Source organism: Vanellus vanellus (genome assembly GCF_965231255.1).
Source record: "Vanellus vanellus genome assembly, contig: HAP1_SCAFFOLD_70, whole genome shotgun sequence".
Taxonomy (NCBI): domain Eukaryota; kingdom Metazoa; phylum Chordata; class Aves; order Charadriiformes; family Charadriidae; genus Vanellus; species Vanellus vanellus.
The window spans coordinates 930,427-941,197 of NW_028128467.1; positions in this window are offsets into that span (position 1 = coordinate 930,427).

The window sequence follows — 10,771 nt, forward strand, 5'->3', positions numbered from 1 at the left end:
GACTTGGGTATACTGGGGGATGAAAAGCTGGACATGAGCTGGCAATGTGTGCTCGCAGATCACAAAGCCAACGGTATCCTGGGCTGCATCAAAAGAAGCATTACCAGCAGGTTGAGGGAGGGCATTCTGCCCCTCTGCTCTGCTTTGGTGAGACCCCACCTGGAGTGCTGCTCCAGCTCTGGAGCCCTCAGCACAGGAGAGACATGGACCTGTTGGAGTGGGTCCAGAGGAGGCCACAAAGATGCTCCGAGGGCTGGAGCACCTCTGCTGTGAGGAAAGGCTGAGAGAGTTGGGGTTGTTCAGCCTGGAGAAGAGAATGCTCTGGGGAGAATTTATTTGGGCCTTCCAGTACCTAAAGGGGGCCTACAGGAGAGCTGGGGACAGAGTTTTTAGCAGGGCCTGTTGCGATAGGACAAAGGGTGAGGGCTTTAAACTAAAAGGGGGGAAATTTACACCCGATATAAAGAACCTTTTAACAATGAGGATGGTGAGACACTGGCCCAGGTTGCCCAGAGAGACAGGAGATGCCCCATCCCTGGAAACATTCCAGGCCAGGTTGGCCGGGGCTTGGAGACAGCTCATCCAGTTGAAGGTGTCCCTGCTCATGGCCGGGGGGTTGCACTAGATGGCCTTTAATGGTGCCTTCCAATCCAAACCATTCCATGATTCTAAACAGAGCCCGTTTTTACTGGGAGGGGACCAAGTCTGTACTGGAAGGGTTTAATGAAATCCAGTTTCAAATGGCACAATGCCCAGTCGTACTGGGAGGGGATGAGAGCATCCAGTTTATACTGGAAGCATGCTCAGCCTGTACTTGGAGGGGTGAAAGAGGACTAGTTTGTAGTGGGAGGGGCCAAGTTTGTACTGGCAGGGGTTAAAGCAACCCAGTTTGTACTGTGACAGAGCCCAGACTGTAGTGGGAAGGGGCCAGGGGCTCCAGTTTGGACTGGGAGGGTGGCCCAGTGTACCCTGGGAGGGTCTAAAGGCATAAAGTTTGTACTGGGACAGGGCCCAGTCTGTTTGTACTGAGACGAGGCCCAGACTCTGCTGGGATTGGCTCAGAGGATCCCGTTTCTACGTGGAGAGGGCCCAGTCTGTACTGGGAGGAAACTGGGGGATCCAGTCTGTACTGAGATGAGGCCCAGTCTGTACAGGGCAGTGTTAAAGCGATTCATTTTGTACTGGTACACAGAGCAGTCTGCACTGGGAGCTGGGCTGGGATCCACTTTGGACTAGGAAGAGGCTCTTTCTCCGCTGGGAGGAATTAAAGGGATTCTCTTTATACTGGGACAAGGCCCCTTCTGTACTGGGAGGGAATCAGGGGATGCAGTTTGGACTGGGACAGGGCCCAGTCTGTCCTGGCATAAGTTAGAGGATCCAGATTGTATTGGAGGTGGCCAGTTGGTAGTGGGTGGGGACCGGGGAGTCCATTTTGGACTCGGCATTGACCCAGTCTGTACTTGGAGGGGTTAAAGGGATCCAGTTTCTATTTGGACGGAGCCCAGTCTTTACTGTCATGTGTTTAAGGGATCCAGTTTATAAAGGGACGGAACCCAGTCTGTACTTGGAGGGGTAAAATGGAGTAATCTCTATTTGTTGACAGTCAGTTCTGTACTGGGAGGGGAGCACGGGATCCAGTTTGTACCAGGAGGGGACCCAGTCTGTACTGGGAGGGGGCCACAGCATCTAGTTTGTACTGCCACGGGGACCAGTCTGTAGTGGGAGGGGTTAAGGGATTTGGTGTGTACTGAGAAGGGCGCAGTGTGTACCGGGAGGGTTTAAAGAGGTAAAGTTTCTCATGGAATGGGGCCCAGGGGTTACAGGGAGGGGGCCATGGGATCCAGTTTGTAGTGGCACCTGACCCAGTTTCTGTGTGGAGGGGATGAGGTGGTGGAGTTTGTACTGGGACAGGAACTAGTTTTTACTAAGAGGGGATCGAGTGATCCAGTTTGTACTAGGAGAGGGCCCCATCTGTACTGGCAGAGGTTGAAGAGATCCACTTCGTACTGGGTCAGGGCCCAGTCTCTACTGGGAGGGGTTGAGGAGATCCACTTTCTAGTGGGACAGGGACCAGTCTGTCATGGGAAGGGTTAAAGGGATGCAGTTTATACTGGGAGAAGGCTCAGTCTGTACTGGGAGGGGATTGGGGATCCAGTTTGTACAGGGACGAGGCCCAGTCTTCTTGGGCTTGGTTCAAAGGGCCCCATTTTGGACTTGAAAGGGCCCAGTCTGTGCTGGGAGGTTGCCAGGAGATGCAGTTTGTACTTGGATGGTGCCCAGTCTGCATTCCAAGGGTATCAGGGGATCCCACTGCTACTGGGATTCGGCCTATCTGTCTATACTGGGACACGTTAAAATAACCCACTTTGTACTGGGACAGGACCCTGTCTGTACTGGGAGATGTTAAACACCAAGAAGGCAGATGTCATGGTGGGAGTCTGTTATAGACCACCCAACCAGGATGAAGAGACAGATGAAATATTCTAGAAGCGGCTGGGACAAGTGTCACGATAGCCAGCCCTTGTCCTCGTGGGGGACTTCAACTTACTGGATGTCTGCTGGAAATGCAATACAGTGGAGAGGAAGCAGCCCAGGAGGTTCCTGGAGTGTGTTGAGGATAACTTCCTGACACAGGTGGGGAGGGAGCAGAGGAGGGAAACACCCCGCTGGACCTGTTGTTTGCCAACAGAGAAGGGCTTGTGGGGGATGTGAGGATTGGAGCCCATCTTGGGCATAGTGATCATGAAATGACAGAATTTTCAATTCTTGGTGAAGTCAGGAGTGGGGTCAACAGAACTGCCACCTGGGACTTCCGCAGGGCGGGCTTTGGCCTCTGTAGGGGTGTGGTTAACAGAGTCCCTTGGGAGGAAGTCCTGAAGGGCAAAGGAGTCCAGGAAGGCTGGTCATTCATCAAGAAGGAACTTTTAAAGGCACGGGAGCAGGCTGTCACCATGTGCCGAATGACGAGCCATCAGGGAAGAAGACCTGGCTGAACAGAGAGCTTTGGCTGGAACTGAGGGGAAAAAAGGGGTTTATGACAGAATGAAGCCCCCACAATCCAAGGGGGAGCAGAATGAAGCCCCCACAATCCAAGGGGAAATGGTGAGGAACCTGCTACATCACTTAGAAATACACAAGTCTATGGTGCCGCTTGAGATCCACCCAAGGGTACTGAGGGAACTGGCGGGATTGCTCACCAAGCCACTTTCCATCATTTATCAGCATTCCTGGCTAACTGGGGTGGTCCCAGTTGACTGGAAGATAACAAACGTGGCGCCCATCTACAAGAAGGACCAGAAGGAGGACCTGGGGAATTACAGGCCTATCAGTCCGACCTCGGTGCTGGGGAAGGTTACGGAGGAGATCATCCTGAGTTCCATCATGCAGCACATACAGGAGAACCAGGCGATTAGACCCAGCCAGCATGAGTTTATGAAAGGCAAGTCCTGCCTGAGAAACCTGACCTCCTTCTATGACAAGGTGATCGGCTTAGTGGAAGAGGAAAAGGCTGTGGGTGTTGTTTACCTGCGCTTCATTAAAGCCTTTGACACTTTTTCCCACAGCATCCTCCTGGAGAAACTGGCTGCTCATGGCTTGGACAGGTGTACACTCTGCTGGGTAAAACACTGGCTGGACGGCCAGGACCAAAGAGTGGTGCGGAATGGAGTTCAGTCCATTTGGTGGCCGGTCACAAGTGATGTTCCCCGGGGCTCAGTACTGGGCCCGGTTCTCTTCAATATCTTTATCAACGATCTAGACAAGGGGGTGGAGTGCCCCCTCAGTAAGTTCGCAGATGACACCAATTAAGGTGGGAGTGTTGATCTGCCTGAGTGTCGGAAGGCTCTGCAGAGGGATCTGGACAAGCTGGATCCATGGGCCGAGGCAAATGGTGTGGGGTTCAACAAGGCCAAGTGCCAGGTCCTGCCCTTGGGTCACAACAACCTCACGCAGCGCTACATGCTTGGGGCAGAGTGGCTGGAAAGCTGTGCAGAAGAAAAGGACCTGGGGGTGTTGGTGGCTGAATATGAGCTGGCAGTGTGCCCAGGTGGCCATGAAGGCCCACAGCATCCGGGCTTGTACCAGTAATAGTGTGGTGAGCAGGACTAGGAAAGTGATTGTCCCCCTGTACTCGGCACTGGTGAGGCCCCACCTCGAGTATTGTGTTCAGTTTTGGACCCCTCATGACAATAAGGACATTGAGGTGTTGGAGCGTGTCCAGAGAAAGGCAACAAAGCTGGTGAGGGGTCTGGAGGACAAGTCTTGTGGGGAGCGGCTGAGGGAACTGGGGTCGTTCAGACAGGAGAAGAGGAGGCTGAGTGGAGACTTTCTCGCTCTCTCCTGTTCCCTGAAAGGACGTTGTAGCAAGGTGGGGGTTGGTCTCTTCTCCCAAGTAATGAAAGAGAGGACTTGAGGGAAATGACCTCAAGTTTCTCCAGGGGAGATTTACATTGCGTATTAGGAAAAATTTATTCAGCTAAAGGGCTTTCGAACACTGGAACAGGCGGCCCAGAGAAGTGGTTGAGTCACTATCACTGGAGGTATTTAACGGATGTGTAGACGTGGCACATAGGGACATGGTTTAGTGGTGGACTCGGCAGTGTTAGATTTACAGCTGGACTCTATGATCCTAAAGGTCTTTTGCAATTCTCAATGATTCTGTGATTCTTTTGGGACTCTGGATTTTGTTTTGTCCTTGCCCCTTTTTGGGAGGGCAGGAGGTGTCACAGAATTTTCCTACACTCAGCCTCGCTCGCCCTCACACCCCACTGCCCCCAGAAGAGCACTGAGCCACCAGTGAGGGGCAGGACCTGCCTTCCCAGGGCCTGGGGGTCAGGGTCTGGCCTTTCTGCTGCATCAACCAAACCAAGGGGTTCCTCAGCATTACAGCCACCTGCACAGTGCCTTTGCCTACCTGCAGCCACAGCCTCCAGTTATCTCCTCTAACGAGTCCCTGGGGAGACTTTGGCAGTAAGGACCCTCAGTGGGGCCAATCAAGGCTTCAAGGTACTTTGCTTCTGACTTGGACTTCTGGAGCACTTTGTTCAATCTCCTCTCAGTGCCTGAGGCTCATGGACTCAGCACCAAATACACCGTGGGGCTCATTAAAAGACAGAAAGCCCTAACAAGGTGTTCATCGTTCTTGTAATTTTCTTCAAATCTTCAAGACTTGTACAGCCAATTAGAGAGGTTTCAGAGTGTAGTTAAGGAGGAGATTTCAAAGTGCACCTAAGAAAAATGTCTTTTTTATTTTAAAGGATATAATGTATTACTCCTGATTATCACTTATGATTAGGATAGAAGCATTCTCTGATTGTTCTGGATACAGGCTGTCCCTTCAGGGGGTCTGGACAGGGAGGAGAAGCAGTCCCTGGAGGTCTGACACTGTAGGTAGGACAGCTTTGCTCCTCACCTCCCCACCCTCCCCATTTCTGACATTGGCCACCTGGGACTGACACCCCTGGTCCTTGCATCAGACCTCTCCACTGAAGTCTGCAGCTGGATGTCACAGCTCCATTGCCCCATCTCCCACCTGCGCTCCTCAGAGCCCTGGCTGCACCCAGGCGCAGGAGAACTTTTCCTGTTTGTAAGAAAAGGAAAGTAAAGCATTACAGAAAAAGTAAATGCCTGCGGGGCATTTGAACGGGTTCCAGGATGCAGTGAGGACCAGCATCACTTTTCCCCGCTGGCACCTTTGCTGTGGCAGCAAAAGCTGGACGTTTGTCTTTTTTGCTCCAAACACCGCCAAGAGTTAAAAAAGGTGCTTTTGAGGATAGAGTGCGCAGGAAAGCAGAGAGGGCCAAATTGTCTGGGGCATTTGAAGGGGTTCCAGGAGGCAGTGAGGACCAGCATTACTTTTCACCGCTGGAAACTTTGCAGTGGGAGCAGGAGCTGGACGTTTGTCTTTTTTACTCCAAACACCGCCGACAGTGAAAAAAGGTGCTTCTGAGGATGGAGTGCACAGGAAAGCAGAGAGGGCCAAATTGTCTGGGTCATTGGAAGGGGTTCCAGGAGGCAGTGAGGACCAGCATCACTTTTCCCCGCTAGCACCTTTGCTGTGGCAGCAAAAGCTGGACGTTTGTCTTTTTTGCTCCAAACACCTCCAAGAGTGAAAAAAGGTGCTTTTGAGGATAGAGTGCGCAGGAAAGCAGAGAGGGCCAAATTGTCTGGGGTATTTGAAAGGGTTCCAGGAGGCAGTGAGGACCAGCATCACTTTTCCCCTCTGGCACATTTGCTGTGGCAGCAAAAGCTGGACGTTTGTCTTTTTTGCTCCAAACACCGCTGAAAGTGAAAACAGGTGCTTTTGAGGATAGAGTGCGCAGGTAAGCAGAGAGGGCCAAATTGTATGGGGCATTTGAAGGGGTTCCAGGAAGTTCCATCTTAACATGAGGAGGAAGTTCTTTCCTTTGAGGGTGGCAGAGTACTGGCACAGGCTGCCCAGAGAGGTGGGGGAATCTCCCACTCTGGAGACATTCCAAACCCGCCTGGTTGCCATCCTGTGCAACCTGCTGTAGGTGACCCTGCTCTGGGAGGGGGCTTGGACTAGATGATCTCCAGAAGTCCCTTCCAACCCTGACCACTCTGTTATTCTGTGAAACTGGAGAGACATGGATATGAAGGGTGGATTGTTCGGTGGATGAGGAACTGGTTGGGTAGTCCCATCCAGTAGTGGTCAATGGCCTCACATCCAGATGGAGACTGGTGACAAGGGGTGATCCTCAGGGGTCCATACTGGGACCAGTACTGTTCAATATCTTCATCAGTGACATAGGCAGTGGGATCGAGTGCACCCTCAGCAAGTATGCTGATGACACCATGCTGAGTAGTGCGGTTGACACTCCCAGGGGACAGGATGTCATCCAGAGGGACCTGGAAAGGCTCAAAAAGTGGGCCCGTATGAACAGCATGAGGTTCAACAGGGCCAAACGAAGGGTCCTGCACCTGGGTTGGGGCAATCCCTGATATCAATACAGCCTGGGGGATGAAGGGATGGAGAGCAGCCCTGCCGAGAAGGACTTGGGTATACTGGGGGGTGAAAAGCTGGACATGAGATTGCAATGTGTGCTCGCAGTCCAGAAAGCCAACGGTATCCTGGGCTGCATCAAAAGAAGCATCAGCAGCAGGATGAGGGAGGGCATTGTGCCCTTCTGCTCTGCTTTGGTGAGACCCCACCTGTAGTGCTGCTCCAGCTCTGGAGCCCTCAGCACAGGAGAGACATGGACCTGTTGGAGTGGGTCCAGAGGAGGCCACAAAGATGCTCCGAGGGCTGGAGCACCTCTGCTGTGAGGAAAGGCTGAGAGAGTTGGGGTTGTTCAGCCTGGAGAAGAGAAGGCTCTGGGGAGACCGGAGCGGGGATTCCTCTTGCCTCAGCTCAGCTGCCCTAAATCAGTGTGAGCTCCTTCTCTGAGCTGCCCTGTGAGCAATGGAGACAGAGGCCAGGAGGGAGCTTTTCCAATGCAAACATCGGGTGACATTTGAGGTGCCAGAGGTGGTTCAGGACACGTGCAGGGAGCTGCAAGCTCTAATGGAGCACTTTTGAGAGACAGGGCAGCATCCGTGTGCACTGGTGGGGAATCCCTTTGGCCAACGGAAAACATAGAAGATCACAGAACCACGGGATCACAGAATCACAGAATTGTAGGGGTTGGAAGGAACCCTCGGAGATCATCTAGTGCAACCCCCCTGCCAAAGTAGGGTCACCTACAGCACGTTGGACAGGAATACAGCCAGGCGGCTTTTGAATATCTCCACAGAAGGAGACTCCACAGCCTCTCTGGACAGCCTCTTCCAGTGCTTTGGTGCCCTCAAAGTAAAGACATTTATCCTTGTGTTAAGATGGAATTTCCTGTGTTCCAGTTTGTGCCCATTTCCCCTTGTCCTGTCGCTGGGCAGCACAGAAAATATTCTGGCCCCATCTTCTTGACACCCGTCCTTTAGATATTGATAAGCATTGAGGAGATCCCCTCTTAGCCTTCTCTTCTCCAGGCTCAACAGACGCAACTCTCTTAGCTGTTTCTCATAAAAGAGCTGCTCCAGTCCTACATTTTGCCCTGCTTCTTCCACTCAAGATCCGGAACTCCACCATCTCATGGTCACTGCAGCCAAGGCTACCCCAGCCTTCACATCCCCAACTAGTCCTTCTTTATTTGTCAGTAAAATGCCCAGCAGTGCACCTCTCCTCGTTGGTTTCCCCACCAACTGTGTCAGAAAGTTCTCATCAATGCTCTGCAGAAACCTCCGGGACTGTGTGTGCCTGGCTGTGTTGTTTCTCCTGCAAATACCAGGGTGGCTGAGGTCCCCCCAGACAACCAGGGCCTGTGACCATGAGGCTATTTCCAGCTGTCTGTAGAAGGCCTCATCAACTTCCTCTTCCTGATCTGGTGGTCTGTAGTAAACACCCACAACAGTGACTCCCACAGTAGCCTGTCCCTTAATTCATAACGATAAGCTCTCAACACGTTCTTCATCCAGCTGCAGGCAGAGCTCAATGGTTCCAGTTGCTCTGTCCCATAGAGAGCAACTCCACCACCTCACCCTGCTGGCCTGTCTTTCCAAAAAAGTACATAGCCATCTGTGACAGCATTCCAGTCCTGCGAGCTATCCCACCATGTCTCTGTAATTGCAATGAAACCATGGCCCTGTGACTGCACACAGATCTGTACTTCTTCCTGTCCATTAACCACGCTGCGTGTGTACAGGCGTTTCAGAGAGGTCATCAAGCATGCAGGTTCCCTGGAGGAGAGCGAGAGGATCCATCACAGTCGTACACGCCCTGGAGGTGGTTGGCTTTCTGGATATCACCTTGGGAGTCTGCTAAGGAATATTTGTCACTGCTCTGGTTGGCTGTGGTTATTGCCCAGCTGGATGTGACAGTTTCAAGCCTTCCTCACCAAGCTGGCCAGCCTGCTTCCAAAGACTCCCTTGCCTCTTCTAGACAGGTGGATCCCATCCCTCTCTAAAAGGCCATGTTCATATTTTATTGTCATAAAAGCAAAAACCCTCATGATAGCACCAGCCACGTAGCCAGGAGTTGACATGTATTATGAGTCCGTTTCTGGCTGCTCCCTTCTCTACCTGGTAAAACAGAGGAAAAGACTTCTATGTAGTCTAAATCGACCCTCTTCTACCTTAGAACTATTACCCATTGCCCTGTCGCAGCAGGCACTGCCCTAAGGGCAATGATGCCACGCTTGGTTTGTTCCTGTGAGCTGTCAGCAGGCAGTGCTCGGAGCCAGGCGCTGTTGCCTGCCACGGGGCCTGCACACCCTCATCCCACGAGCAGAGCATGCAGCGGGCCAAAGAGCATGGCATTGGGTGGGTGTATCACATCCCCTACCATGCACGAGCCTCTGGGAAGATCAAACGATACAACGGACTGCTATAAACTACACTGAGAGCCATGGGTGGTGGGACCTTCAAATGCAGGGATGCCCATTTAGCAAAGGCCACTTGGTTAGGTAACATTTGAGGATCTGCTATGGAGCTGTCCCTGCCCAGTGAGAACTTTTCCATACTGTGGAAGGAGATAAAGTCCCCATAGGGCACATGAAGAATATGTTCGGGAAGAAAGTCTGGGTTATTCCTGACACAGGCAAAGGCAATCCTATCCATGGGATTTCTTTTGTTTAGGGCCCTTGGTGCACTTGGTGGGTGATGCGGGAGGATGGGGATGACCAACGTGTTCCTCAAGGGGATTTGATTTTGGTGAGAATGGCCAATGAATCAAATTATATATTTATTGCTAAATTACCACTATATGCCATCACTACTACAGTTGTTGTATGCTCTAGCCATGATATTACAGTGAGAGTGACCCACAGATGATGGGCATGGGCCCTGCCGGCTACACCAGCTGCGAGCTCCAGATGCAGCACGCAACAATTCAACACCACACACCACGTCTCCTGCCGGGAAAGACAGTTACAACAGATGGAGCCCAAAGTCATGGACTAAATGAACTCAAGGGACATTTCAGTGGGATGGGCCATGGACTAGGGGAATGATATCTGTGTGCATATATACATATATCAAAGACAGGAAAATGGTGGTGATTTATGGAAAAGTGTAAGACCTGGGCATGAGGTAGATGGTATAGAATAAGGGGCGGACGCTGTCCTGGTTTTGCCTGGGATAGAGTTAATATCCTTCCTGGTAGCTGCTGTGTTTTGGATTGACTATGAGAATAACATTGCTAACACATATTGTTTTAGTTGTTGCTGAGTGATGCTTATATTGTCACGGACTTTTTCAACTTCCTGTTGAAGGTGGGGGGCCACAGACAAGACAAGCTGGCCAAAGGAATATTCCATCCCATAGACGTCATGCTCAGTATATAAATGGGACTTAGCAGGGGGGCAGGGATCGATGATCACGTCTCCGGACAGGCTGTGGAGTTAATCATTGGGAAGTGACAGCAATTTGCTTTGCATCACTTTATTTTGTTTAGTAGTAGTAGTAGTAGTAGTAGCAGTAATAGTATCTTTTCTGTTACTGTTCTTTTAAACAATATTTATCTCAGCCCATGTCTTTTTTTTTTCCCATTTCTCCATTTTCTCCCTATTCTACCTGGGACATCCCATTTCATTTAAGAGCTGTTATCTGACCAGCTACATCTGACTCAGTGTTGTGCAAGGGTCAGACACAGTAGGATCAAGCCTCAAGACAAGCAGTGTAAACTCAGAAAATTATCAATAAGCAGGATTATCAAAAGATAAAAATTCAGGCTCGTGGTCTAAGATAAACTCTGCGCAATGTGCGGAGAAGAGGCGGTAGG